The sequence below is a fragment of the Anas acuta genome, chromosome 3 (genome assembly GCF_963932015.1).
Source record: "Anas acuta chromosome 3, bAnaAcu1.1, whole genome shotgun sequence".
Taxonomy (NCBI): Eukaryota; Metazoa; Chordata; class Aves; order Anseriformes; family Anatidae; genus Anas; species Anas acuta.
The window spans coordinates 19,594,214-19,607,723 of NC_088981.1; the positions used below are offsets into that span (position 1 = coordinate 19,594,214).

At 34.4% G+C, this 13,510-nt stretch overlaps 1 protein-coding gene across 1 annotated transcript in view; it reads right to left on the minus strand.

Annotated features, from left to right (window-relative positions):
- USH2A (usherin) overlaps window positions 1-13,510 on the minus strand; it is a 404,558-nt gene that overhangs the window by 156,663 nt on the left and 234,385 nt on the right. The gene's annotated exons all lie outside the window — the stretch shown is intronic.

The following is a 13,510-nucleotide window of genomic DNA, read 5'->3' on the forward strand; positions in this document are numbered from 1 at the left end:
ACCACTACGTGTGCTTTACAACCTTTTCAAGACCCCAAATTTAAGATATGCAAATATTCCACCCTACAAAAATAACAAAATAAAACTTACCAAAATACCTGATGAGCAAGACTGGAAAATGAAAAATAGCATGACACATAAACACTTTTTTTTTTTTTTTTTTTGACTCAATAAAGATTTCACTCATGTATCTGAGAGAAAAGCTGGGCTCATTTAAAGATTATCCAATATTTTGAACATCTAAAGTGCTATATAAATGATTAATATTATTACTACTATCCATCATTCCATGAAGAGCTCTTGTATTGAAGTCAATGGAAATTCTGCATTACAAACAACAGCACAAGCACAGAAGTCATTGGAACCACAGGTATCACAATGAAATTAAACAGAATATAGCTATTTAAAATATCTTAAATTAAGGCATTATCACAGACAGAAGAATGAATATTCAAGTCTGAGTCCTCTACAAAATCTGAATAAGATATTATTGTTTAAAAAATGGAAATTCTCCTTTAATTATTTTAAGTGAACTGCATTAGGTTTACTCATTTTTATGAAAGTTTCAAGTGCACTGTTAAAACATAAATTAAACCTGAAGCAGTTTTTCAGATATTCCATATTACTATGACATTCACTTAAATGTGCAAATGCAGTACCCTTTAGTCATGCTCACATTACATTTTACCATGAATGAGTGATCTGGACTTTCCACTAATACTTAAAAACAGTCTGTAATTCACTTATGGTACAAGTCCAAGCCACTCCATTATTATCCACATACTGGATGTTCACAGAGCTGCACAGTGTTTCAGTTACTCTGTTGCTGACATATAGCAAACTGACTTTAATTTTTGGAAGGAGGGAGATGAGATGAGCCTTTTTAAGATGAGCCTTTTATTAGCCTTGTGATCTAGATCCTTATTGCTCACATTCTACCCGAATTAGGCAAACAGACAAAGCAGTGAAAATCTAGAATAATTTCATGAAACTTCATGGATTCATTTTGGAGTTCACCAAACTTCGCCTTAGCCTTAGAGACACTATTTTATAAACAGCAATGGAGGCAAAGTTTCCTATCATGCAAAAAAGATCGATCAAGTTTTACACATTCCATGTACAGAGATATCTGTTTTGCAGAAATTAAGTTATTTAGTCTGACATTACTCTTATGTGCACTGACTATTCAGCCAGCACTAGAAAAATGCATCTGCAAAAGTTGATGTCATTTCTTAAACTGTCTATCAAACCCACCTTAGGCATCTTTGTGAAACTGTCCCTGTGTGTGATTTGGGAGTAAATACAATCCAGCAAAGCACCTTTCTCCCATCATCTACCACATTTTTCCTGTGCATCACCAGGCAATCTGTGACTTACTTTTTGTGACGCCCACCAAACAACATGACTGTTAAATGCATCTATTGCTTTATTAATAATAAATTCATTAGAATTGTCTGAAATACATATTCTTAAAGTCCTACTTATGCAAAACTCTTAAGGACTCTTCTGGCTGTGAAAAAAAAAAAAAAAATTCATTTTTTTTTAAATGTTTCACCTACAGTACATGGAAAAAATTAAAAATCCAGTTGTTGATAGATCAAGACACATACACGAGGCTCCCTATTCATAGGATAGGCTCACTAACAGCAATTTGTGTGCCATCTCATGAGAAAATTTTACTTTTTTCAATCTGCAGTGCAGTTTTAACATGTTAATATTTTTATTCTCACCCACCTGAGCCCAAAATGAAAACATGTACTTCCTCTGTTGATATTTCTATTCCACCATTAGTCTTTCTTCCAATGGTTAACCATACATCTTTTAAAAAATATAGTTTAGAGTAATGGAAAAAGAATTAAAAGGATAACACTCTATTCCAAGTTGCCTTGATAACAACATTAATATACAGTAATTATACAATTAGTTGTAACATTAAATTCTAGTTATAGCAGAGTGATTACTCGGCAATTATAAGAAGTACATAATTACTCAATAATTAGGAGAAGTATGTAATTACATAACCATTTTATTCAGCTCAAAAATGAACTTGCAAATTTACAATGAGTTAGACAACATAGCGATTCAAAATTTTTCATTACTTCTAATAAAAACCCAAGAAGTGCTTACAAGTTTTCCAAACTGAATTTTACACAGACAAAAGGTGTTTTAAACCCATTGCCGGCCAAACAAGTTACTGCTACTGGCAAGTGAAATATTAAAACATTTTTAAAATGCAGGTCTTGCTGGGGATGACTTGCGGTATGCAGCTTTGCCACTTCTCACTGCTTAAACTTTGCTTTCAGTGGGCTGGAAAATGCAGACACATAGGCTCAGTCTGATGAAAAGCGATACAGCGATAACCCGGTCATATCACTCCATGACACCCTTGCCTAGACTGCTCCAGTGAGGACCCTATTTATGAGTATAAGTGGATGAGGCCTCTCTTTTTCCGTTTTTCATATGCGTACTTTTCTCCACCCTGCTCGCCGATACTGCTTTAGGCTATCAGCAAGGCTGCTGCAGTCCTAGACAGCAACTGCCTCAGACACTGGTAAAGTCCTAAGAGACATTGTTTTACTTCAGACAAATGGTTTCTATCAGAACACCTACTTGTTCCTGCACGTTTCTGCCTCGTAGCTCCTGCCTAGAGCTGTCACAAGCATTCCAACAAGACAGACCCCCTCGAGACACAGCTAACAAGAACAACCTAAGGAGGAAAAAAAAAAAATCCTAGAAGAACTGGCTCATCATGTCCTTCAAAACTTATGGAGACAAGCACTTCTACAAAATATGAACTCAGATCAAGAAGGATTCAGAGAAACCATTCCCCATAACCTCAAAAAAAAAAAAAAAATAAAAATAAAAAATCACTAAACCCTTTACAAACATGAAAGACTTCCCCATACTTCTTAATCTCATAGTTTTGCATCATGATAGTTTTATTCTTTTACTAGCCTTCCTGCTAGTAAGACTCTCTATATTTTTGCCAATATTTCTGAGGGATTTTTTTTGCATAAATCCGAAACTGGAGTAAAAGTTGTGCTGTTTCCAGTTTATTCCTAGTTTGTAAGACCAGAACAAAGTATCTCAATGTTTCAGGAAAAAATTAAACAAATGAAGAAATTAGGGCTAGGGAGTATCCATAAATATACTGAAATACTATGTGAACTTGAAATAAAACTGAGCAATAGAATATCGATATAGACTATCACAGAGTATCCCGGGTTGGAAGGGACCCACAGGGATCACTGAGTCCAACTCCTGGCTCTAAACCAAAAATCTCCACCCCAAAATCAGACCACATGTCCGAGAGCATCATCCAAAAGCTTCTTGAACTCCAGCTGCCCCGCTGCCCTAACCTGTTCCCTGGTCATCTTTGCATTAAAAAGATACACAAATACATAAACCATTAAAAAATATTGCTTAAGAGTGCTAAGTGTCACACAGCACAGTAGCTGGTGAGTATTTGCATTTGAGGGTTTGTTTTTGAGTGGACAGTTCAAAGGGGGCTCCCAAGCAAATCTGCATTCCTGTCACTGAGTGCTACTGTAAATAGGTGAATAAAGCTCCTGGGGGTTGCTGGTGCGTAAATTACTGCTGTCCTGGGTCCATCATCCTATGGGGTTCACTAGATTGAAATAACATAAATGGGTATCCTTTTCCATTCTTGTTATAATCATTGTCACAAGAATTTTAATGCCTCATATATTCCGTAATTTTTTTCTGTGTGCTGTACTGCTCTGACCTTTTCAATATTCTGTAATTTGACTGGCTGGCCATTTCAAGTTCTCTCCTTTTTACAGCCTTATTAACTTGTGGGGAAGAGGTGAAATGGACAGCCAATCAGAATACATAATATTGCAAAGGTCATGGTAGTACAGTATAGTATCAGCAGACACAGAATACTGTATATTAGTCATTAGCGTTCTGATATCTTATTCATGTGACAAAGGTTGTAAGGAGCGCAGAAAATGGTACAACATGAAACCACTCTCATGACAAAGGCTGCAATGGAAAAAAAAGAAATAATATAAACCAAATGTATTCATTTCACATTTAAAAACTTTTGTTTTTCTTTTTCTTTTTTCTTTTTCTTCTTTTTTCTTTTCCTTCTTTTTCCTGTTTCTTCTTTTTTATTTATTTATTTATTTTTTCCCAGAACTTGTCATGTTTAAGGGTAGTCTTCCTATCTGGACCAAAGTTGATGGATTTAAGGCAAAAGGTCATAAACTGAGTTGTTGCTTTTTATGTATTAAACACAAAAACTCATGTTTCATATGCAAGACCAATCTTTTCAAATTACTGAATATTCTGATTATCATAATTTAATTTAATACTCACCAATAGTGGTGAGTATTAAAACAGTAAGTTTAAACATAACCAGTCTAACATGCCCACATCACAAACACACTGACAGAACTAGACTCCGCTGCTGACTTCAGAAAGCAAGGAGGCTATGCCTGAAAAAAAAAAAAATCATTGGATGCTTATGATTTTTCCTTCTCTAATCAAGAGCTGGCCATCATCATACTGAAGATATTGGGTCAAAAATCAGCTTCATTATGCTTCTCTGTTCATTTTGGACTTTAATAACTGAGTCTTCTTTGTATAACAGAAAATTTCTACCTCTTCCTAGTTGTGGTGCAGTACCCTTAGAAACTGTCTGACCAGATTCATCTCACCAGATTCATCTGAACTAAAGTGATATTACAGGACTGTTAATTTGTGATGTGCAGAAAGATTTCAACCTGAAAGATAATTAAGCTTGGAAACACTTTAATCTGATTATCACAAATGTCTGACAAGTTATTTTCTTCTTTCTATATTGCTATTTCAAAATAATGAGTCACCGAAGTACACCACATACCGTGTACTACTACATGGCAAAAGATTTTGGGGAGGATGAGTGGCAAGTTTAAGGCTTTAGATCACATTCTGAAATACTATTACCAATATCTATTTCTCTACTGTTTCCATTATGTTCTTACAGGTCCTGATAACATATTTTTTTACATTACAGAGCATGTTGCTCCATGGTATTTAAATAGATAGAAGCAGAGCTATAGTTCTTCTCACTGTAGAAGACTAGTCCAAAAATTAAAGTAGCAAAAAATCCAGGCCAAGGAATAGATCATATACGGATCTAAAGAACTATATGAAGATTTCCTCTTCTGTAATCTCATTCTTTTGTCCATTAGTTTTGCCTGTTCTTCAGCCTCGTTAACTTCCACACTAGCTATTCCTTTCCTCTCAGCTGTTTCTTTTTTCCTGCTTCCTTCTCCACTGTTTCTAGTGCACTATTCAGAATCAAAAATGTAACTTACCACTAGTTTCATTTTCTCATTAATAACAGATCAAAATATTTTCCTACCTTTTTGGTGACTTTCTCCTCCTAAGAACTGTAATATTTGAATGCTTTTCAATTGACATTGTTATACTGCTCATATGAAGTGCTTTGTGCTACTATACTTTGACTCTATACCCCTCTTTTCAACAAAATATTGTGTTGTTGTTATTGTCATTTTTATTTTCAGATGAGTGCATCTCTTTTTTTTTTTTTTTTTTTTGCCTTGATCTGCTATTTGTTCCTCTGCTCCTGAGTTGACAGATGTATTATTCCTAAGAACAGATCATGGTCTCACTCCATCAAGCTCTGAGGCCAAAATTTAAAACCTCTCTTATCATAGGAAACCTTCATTCTCACTCAGGAGCCAGGTAGATGAAGCAAGATGGATAATTTAAAAGCACTGTGGTAAACTAACTAAACTATGAATCCAAACTATTTATTCTCCTGTAAATAGAGAACAGTTCACATTTATTAGCAATGAAAAACTTATTTTTTTTTTCCTTTGCCCCAATAAAGTTGCTTTCAGTTTCAAGACTGAAAAATAAAAAACTATTTAAAGAACAAAATGAGAGTCCTTATCATCACATGCAGCAGAAATGTGACAATTCAAAGACATACAGCTTCTGACTGTAGTACTGAAGTTGCTTCTTTGCAGCTCAGTTTCCTTCACCATAAAACAGACAAAGGCACTTTCTGTGACTTTTCACAGGATATTTTGGTTCAGCTATCTTAGATTGTCTTGAGGTTTACAATATGCATATGCTGAATATTTTGTTCATTACTCTGGGCTGGCTCCCACTACAGGCTGAGGGCTTGCTAGATGGAAAGCAACTTCGCTGTTTTGAAAATAAGACCTGGGGGTTCTACTGGTCAACAAGATGAACACAGACCAGCAGTGAATCTGTAATAAAGAAGGCCAATTGCTTTCTGGGTTACATTAGGAAGAACAGTGCCAGTAAGTCAAGTGATGGGATCTCTCCTCTCTACTAAGCCCTCATAAGAGACCTCTAGAGTGCCAGGTCCAGTTCTGGGCTCCCTGGTATGGAAAAGATGTGGACTTACAGGAGTAGAATCTATGCAAAGATAATTAAGGGCTTGAAACACAAAGAGTTTGAGAGTCACAGAATCATTTAGGTTGGAGAAGACCTTCAAGATCATTAAGTCCAACCATCAATCTGACCAAGAAATTAAATGGTGTTTTCTGTCTACTGTTGGTGCCTATACTCAGAGAAAGGTGTATTTGTATCTTCATCTAGATGCCTCTCTCTTGCTTACAATGGTAAGGAGGAAAATACAATACAATGATACTGTAAGCAAGAGAGATGCATTGTAAACAAGCATTAAATCATATACAAACATGAACCAGAAGGAAACCCTAGATGATCTCATGAGGAAAACGATGGGCTATGGTGGACGAAGTCAAGCAATAACAAACTTCCAAGAGAACTATTTCTTAACTGCACAAACAGTGGAGAAAGGATAAAACTCCCTCAGCCCAGAAGCCATGTATTGTGATGGAACACAAAAGAAATCTCAACTGGTTAAAGGCTTGAGCTCAACAAAGACTTCCACACCTTGCATGAGATTACTCAAAATGACAGTTGTCTGAGGTCTCACAACTCTTTGGACAGACTCTGCTTCTTTGCTTTCTTTGCTTGGTAGAGTGACCCAAGCCTAGGCATCTACAGCTATACTGCTAACTTACTCAAGTTGCAACTTTCAGAAAGGTATGAAACTATAAATATGCTCGCATGAAGTAGGGAAAATTTGCAACACCTTTGATAAGATTTAGAGTACAACATTGTGTATCACCCATTTGTGTCCTCAGAAGCACAATAAGCTCCTGACTGGGCAGGGTGTTTTGTTTAATGTCCCAGTACAGTTTAGCACCACAACAGGCATAAGATCATGTTGTATATAATAACAGGAGGACATCAAATAACAAAATAATAAAAATGTTCACAGTTCTTGTGATGTTAAACTGATGATACGGCATGCAATTTGGATTTAATCCATTTTATTTGGGGGCTTTTATAGGCAAATGATGAGGCTTTATTAAATTTATTTCATGAGAGATTTTACACATTGGAAGAAATTTGGAAACAGATAGTTTTAAAATCTTCAGGTTTGTTTTCCTGTGGATAGAGCATTCTTTCTCTAACTGCATCTCTACATAAATGGAGATTATCACAGTATCTAGTTTCTGAATCTATGCCCATAATTCATGGATGTCAATAAGAATTTTCCATTCTCCAGGGACACTATCAGAAGAAGACTAGCTAAACACACAGAGCAGAACTGGGAGTCTCAAATCCATAATCAAATATCTAGATTGATTGTGTCACTTGCACTCATATTGATTTCAATTGGAGCAGCTGACCCAAGGGAATAATAAAAATGTGGAATAAAACTGATTTATGAGAACAAAATAAATCCTTTTGTGAGTAGTAATGAATTGGTACTATTTAACCCTTTCAATCACAAAGAGAAAACACTTCATTTTTTCAGAATGCTGAGTTAGCCGAAAATAGTCATATAAAAAATGCCAATACTGTCAAATGCCATTACACTTCATTGTAATACTTTTGAAGAAATGAAGATCTAAACCTGATCTGGGATTTTTATTTGACATAAGACTTTTTTTTTTTTTTTGGCTTTTCCAGTCATCTTACACGAGGCATCATAAACGATGCACTTGGAGATTAAAAAAACACAGAATCACTCAGATGACTGTTGTACCTGTAGAATAGCACTCTCTGCTCTGTTTTGGGCAAAAGCATATACATTAGCATAAACATCTATAGTAACTGCACATGATCACCCCCATAAAAGGAAGACCTACCAAAGTATCTTGATCTTTTTGACTTAAAACAAGAAAGTTGCATAGTTAAAATCTAATTTGATCCCCTTTGTAACATTCAAATAAAAACTTCATCAGATCTTGACAAAACAAAAGTTTATCATGCTTTCTGTACTTTAGGAAATAGGTGGGTCTATTGCTCTCTCTAATATACAAGCATTTGTTTGAAATCAAGACACACAACTATCCAAACACAATTTCTTCATCTGTGGAAGATATAGTCAGACTATATGGTTTCGGTGTTTTTTTTGGATCACTTATTTACATTACTGACACTAATAATTTTTTGTCTGATGTCATAAATTACTTTTTGCATTTAAGATTTACCATAGATACCTAAGCACTATTAAAGTGGCTTTCCTCAGTCTTCACGAGAGTTAAAAACTCTAAAAGACATTCATTAACTAAAAGACCGTTTTCATAGGAGAACTGATCAGCAAATTCTCTTTTGCTCAATAGTGTTTACCAGTGCCATCTCTGGAAGACTGCTATTATTCCCTAGGCTATTGCAAAAAGGCGGAAGAGTCTCAAAGACTATCCTACTATCCTGCTGTTGGCAGTCAATAGGAATTTCAGCCTATACAAAGTGACAATACATACCTCATAGACATGAGGCTCAGCATTATATACCCCTTTTGCAACACAAAAGCCAACAAATTTCACAATACAGAAAAAGACCAGTATATACATGAAGAAAAAAATAATTAATAGAGAGATGTAGAAGATCAATTGAAAAGCACTGTTTGCAGTCTGATGCCAGATTCTTTACTCAAGAATCAGTCCAATGTAGAAATCACAGAAACTGCTTTCTTTTGCTTTTCTTCAATGCAGTTGTACCAAGAAACAATAGAGGAGGATATTTGGTGCTGAAGGAAATTATGCTAGTAGATGGTGTATTGTGAAGCTGTTCAAAATCTACTGAAGCTTGACTAAACATTAATAATTATCCTGAAGTGTGTGCAAAACCACAAGTTTTCTATCCATGTAAATCCAACTTTAAATGTCACATTTCTTGATGTCAAAGTACTCCTAAGTCTTTTTATCTAAGTTAGTAGATTAAACATGACTACTTGAAAATGGATTATGCATCCTATTTTCTCTCCCCTTAAATGTCTTTAGGACAAGGCCATAATTTCCATTTCAAGTAAAAATAATACCTAGCATTTATATAGTACTTTATAGCTTGAAAACATGCAAACATTAGCTAATTAATCCTGGCAATGCACAAGGGATGTAGATTATTATTATCCTTATGTCACAAACAGTGAGACAGCTACACAGAGGTTAAATGACTTGCCCAAGGTCAGCAGGGTAGATAGAAGTATGTGGAGGATTTATAACCTCCGAGTACTGCCCTCAGTTCACTAGACCAACCACAATGCAATTTCACCAGGATCTAGACACATCAAAGGTATTCCACAGTCATATTTAGCTAATTTATATGAAAAAAATAAAAATAAAAATAAGTTAGACTTACTAAAAAATCATGAATCATGGTATGACGTACTTTGTGCTTCACAGGATATGTGTCTACTGAATTTCTACAGAAGTTAAGCCTTTTACATGGGCTGAGCTTCTGTGAACCAGCTTTTCCTTGGTGGAGTGACTTTTCCTGTCTTTAGTAAATAATGATCCTGGCACAGGAACATGGGATATAATACATATCTTTGGTAAGCGACTTAATGCAGGAGAAAAACAGCCCTGATACTTATCCACCATGGAAAAAATATTCATGTTTCTTTCATAGATGTTTCTCAAATGTTTCAGTTACATAAGAGGAAAGGATTAACTTCTCATTAAAAGGAAAAAAAAAAAAAACACAACTGTTTAAAGGTTGCTTGAAAATGGAGATTCATATGATTTGATTAAACATTTGGATTTTTTTGATTAAATATAAATATAATTTTGATTAAATATAAGGAATGACTATACTACTATTTTTGTAAAAGTTGTTTTCTTGCAAAGATTAAAGTGCATCCTAACTTATCTATTGTCAGGTATTGCATATTCAGCTGCAGTAACTGTAAATGCAAACCTATTCTCAGATATTTGTATTTTGATGTAATAACACAAACTACCATGATTCTTACATTTAAAAGAAAGTCACTATTAAAACTGGCCTAATGAGTCTCTTAGAAATGCTTAGGCATTTCTGAATTTTAATTCTCAAAATAAAATATTTCTTCAGTTGTCAGATCTACTTGTGCTTACCTTCTTCTTCTTTGAAGATAACATCCCACAATATTTTCATACTCTTTTCTCAAGCCTTCAACACAAGACATGCTAGGATCTGAAAGTGTTTTCAGCATTCCTCTCCCCACTTCTGTTGACATCACCAGGTGGCATATCTTCCCCAGCAGACATTGCTTTTAAGCACAAGATTGATTCTTAACATTCCATATTTATATTATGATTGGAGAATGTATTGAAAGTATTTTAGCCAATTGAAATTGTAAGAGAATAGAAGCCAAGTAAATAAATGTTGTGTTTCCTTCTTTTAGTTTATATAGTTTTTTCTAAATACCAAACTAATATGACTAACCAAAATCCTACTATACGGATTCAAAAGTCAACTTGTTTATAAATATAGGTGGTGGTGGTGTTTAATTTATTAATTATTATTTTTGCAAAAAAGTGCTGTATTCTATCATTAGTTTTCTCATTTGCCAAAAGAATAAAGTACTCTACAAGGAAGCTTTCCTGCACATCATCTCCAAATAAGCAGAGCTGCCAGATGAATAATTCTTTTTACAAAAATACAGGATGAACTACATTGCTGAAAAGTAAGAACCTTGGATGCTATGTCAACAACAGAAGTTGCAAAAACTAAAAAATCAAAAAATAGCATACCCTGATTTCTATACTCTAGACAACAGAGATTGCTGAGTGTAACCCTGCAACTTTGTGTAGTGAAACTCACTAAGAACATACAGGTACTTAAAGATTCTCTTGATGTCAGACTTGCATTCAAAGGCATCACAAGGTCCAGATGACTACAGATTTGCACTCATTTTGTGTTATTGTAGTCATATGACACAGGAAGGAAGATGAGAAATTCCCTCTAACTCTCTTTTCTGGAAAAGGGGTAATGCCTGATTCATCTTGTACAAGAACTTCGTTTCAGTTATCCAGATGCAATTAAAATTGATCCCGTACTTAATCTAAACTACACCAAAGGTTACATAGGGCTAGAATAAGGAAACTTCTTGAGGGAAATAAGCCTGATCCTGTCCTGTCACCTGTGTCCCACAACTTCTCTAAGAATTGGAAGTATATCGGATAATAATAATAATATAATATAATAATATAATAATAATTAATAATAAAGCATCTGTTAAAGAAAGAAAAGCTGTTTATGATCTGATAACATTATTTCATGCCTTGGACTCATGAATTACAAAACAAATTCTTCCTAAAGGCCTCTTCCACAGAGACTCCAGGACTAAAATGACTTGAGGCAAGGCAACTTGTCTTTGCAGGAAAATATATCACCAGAGTGTTAAAGAGTTAGGATACATCCCTTAATTTGTTAAACTGTGTTTCATATTCAGTTTCTGGGAATGAATGCTTGTCTGGAATATCAGAATAGTGAAGCAGACTCAACAAAGCTCCTTCCTGTCTTTGAAGGAGTACTTTCAGAGGGAAATACTGTCAGAAAAATATACAGTTGAATTTTAAAAATGAAGGCTAATTGATATAGATTTTTTTTTTCATATACATTGTTAAAAGCATAGTTACCCTATGGAAAAATCCATTATCAGCATCCTCCTCTATCCCAGAATATCCAAACTACCTCTTGCTGATCTATGTTTCATGCTTGTAATTCCAGTGACCTTGTCAATCAGTTTATGATAACTATTTCTGTCTCTTCCAATTGGCTATTGATAAGTGTTGACCACGAGTATGGAAACTATTTACCAAGAACTTGCCATGCCAGTAACCAAAAATAAGTAATATCAGCAGTATCAGAACTAAACAGACAACAAAACAAAACAAACAAACAAAAAACATAACTATTACAAACAAACATTAATATTGGATGCTTAAACGTTTGAAAAATCAAGAAATGACAAATTTAAAGGTGTCTATACAATTAAAACATTCTCTCTTGATTTTATATATTACAAAATACTGTTTACTGATGTATTTTTTTACTGTAAGATGATAAATATTTTCCAAAAAAATGCAATGTAACTTATGACAAGGACATATCCAATGAGCTCCCAGGCTGTTCACTTGAATTCCTATGATGCATGTGTATTTGCAAAAAGAGCTGGACAGAAAATTATAGGATATCTTAAAAAAAAAAATGACACGTTTAGTGGAAAACAGTGTACATGAAATAATAAGACAGAGACATACATATGTGAAATTTGAAGGATTTTGAATAGGACAAAGAAAGGGACATCTACAGAATATTCAGCATGAGATCAGCTTGTGTCTCTAAAGTGTTCGAATAACAACTTCATGACAGAAAGCATTAAGTTACATGTTATATAAACTTTTTATATAAGTCTTCAACTTGCCATCTCAACATACTATATGCTATAGTAGGTCACTGATAAGATAACAACGTATCAAGTGGAGTTAAACAATATACATTAGGGAGGGTGTTGTAAAAATACAGAAATATAACATGCATTAAAAAAAGCACTGTATCTTTTAGTGGTATCCTTTGCCCTGTCCAGGGGCTATACTTATTAAGTATAATTCCTGTGCTTCAGAACCTATGTATCTCATGAGTTCCTCCCTCAGAGGCCGAACACCTCTAACTTAAAAAATAAAAAAAAATAATAAAAAAAAATCCATGGAGCTATGTAAAGTTTAAATATAGTCTTTCCAAGTCCGATGTAGTTAGCTTACAGTTGAAACAGATTGTGATCTAATAAATCTAACCCTTTGGTCAAACAGAATAACCCTCACATTATCAAATTATGACCTCTGCAGTATGTCCCTGCCTACTTAAATATTTGTCCAGGTTTCTTTAACTTCAATTATTTCTCTCAAATTCAACACAATTATTTAAATAGAAACAGACATCTACTTAAGTAAAGTATATGAAATAAATAAATACTATATTATGCTTTGTAATGATGCATTGCTAAAACCTGAGATATATTATTTTTTTTCATAATACTCTTTATATATGATGGGATTTTTTAAAGCTGTTCTTCACATTGTGTAACTGACAAATCATGATTTCAAATAAAAAGCTAAAAAAATAAACCACACATGTACATGGTGTATTGGGTCTGGCTGGAATGTTAACTTTCCCAGCAGCAGCCCATACAGTGCCGTACTCT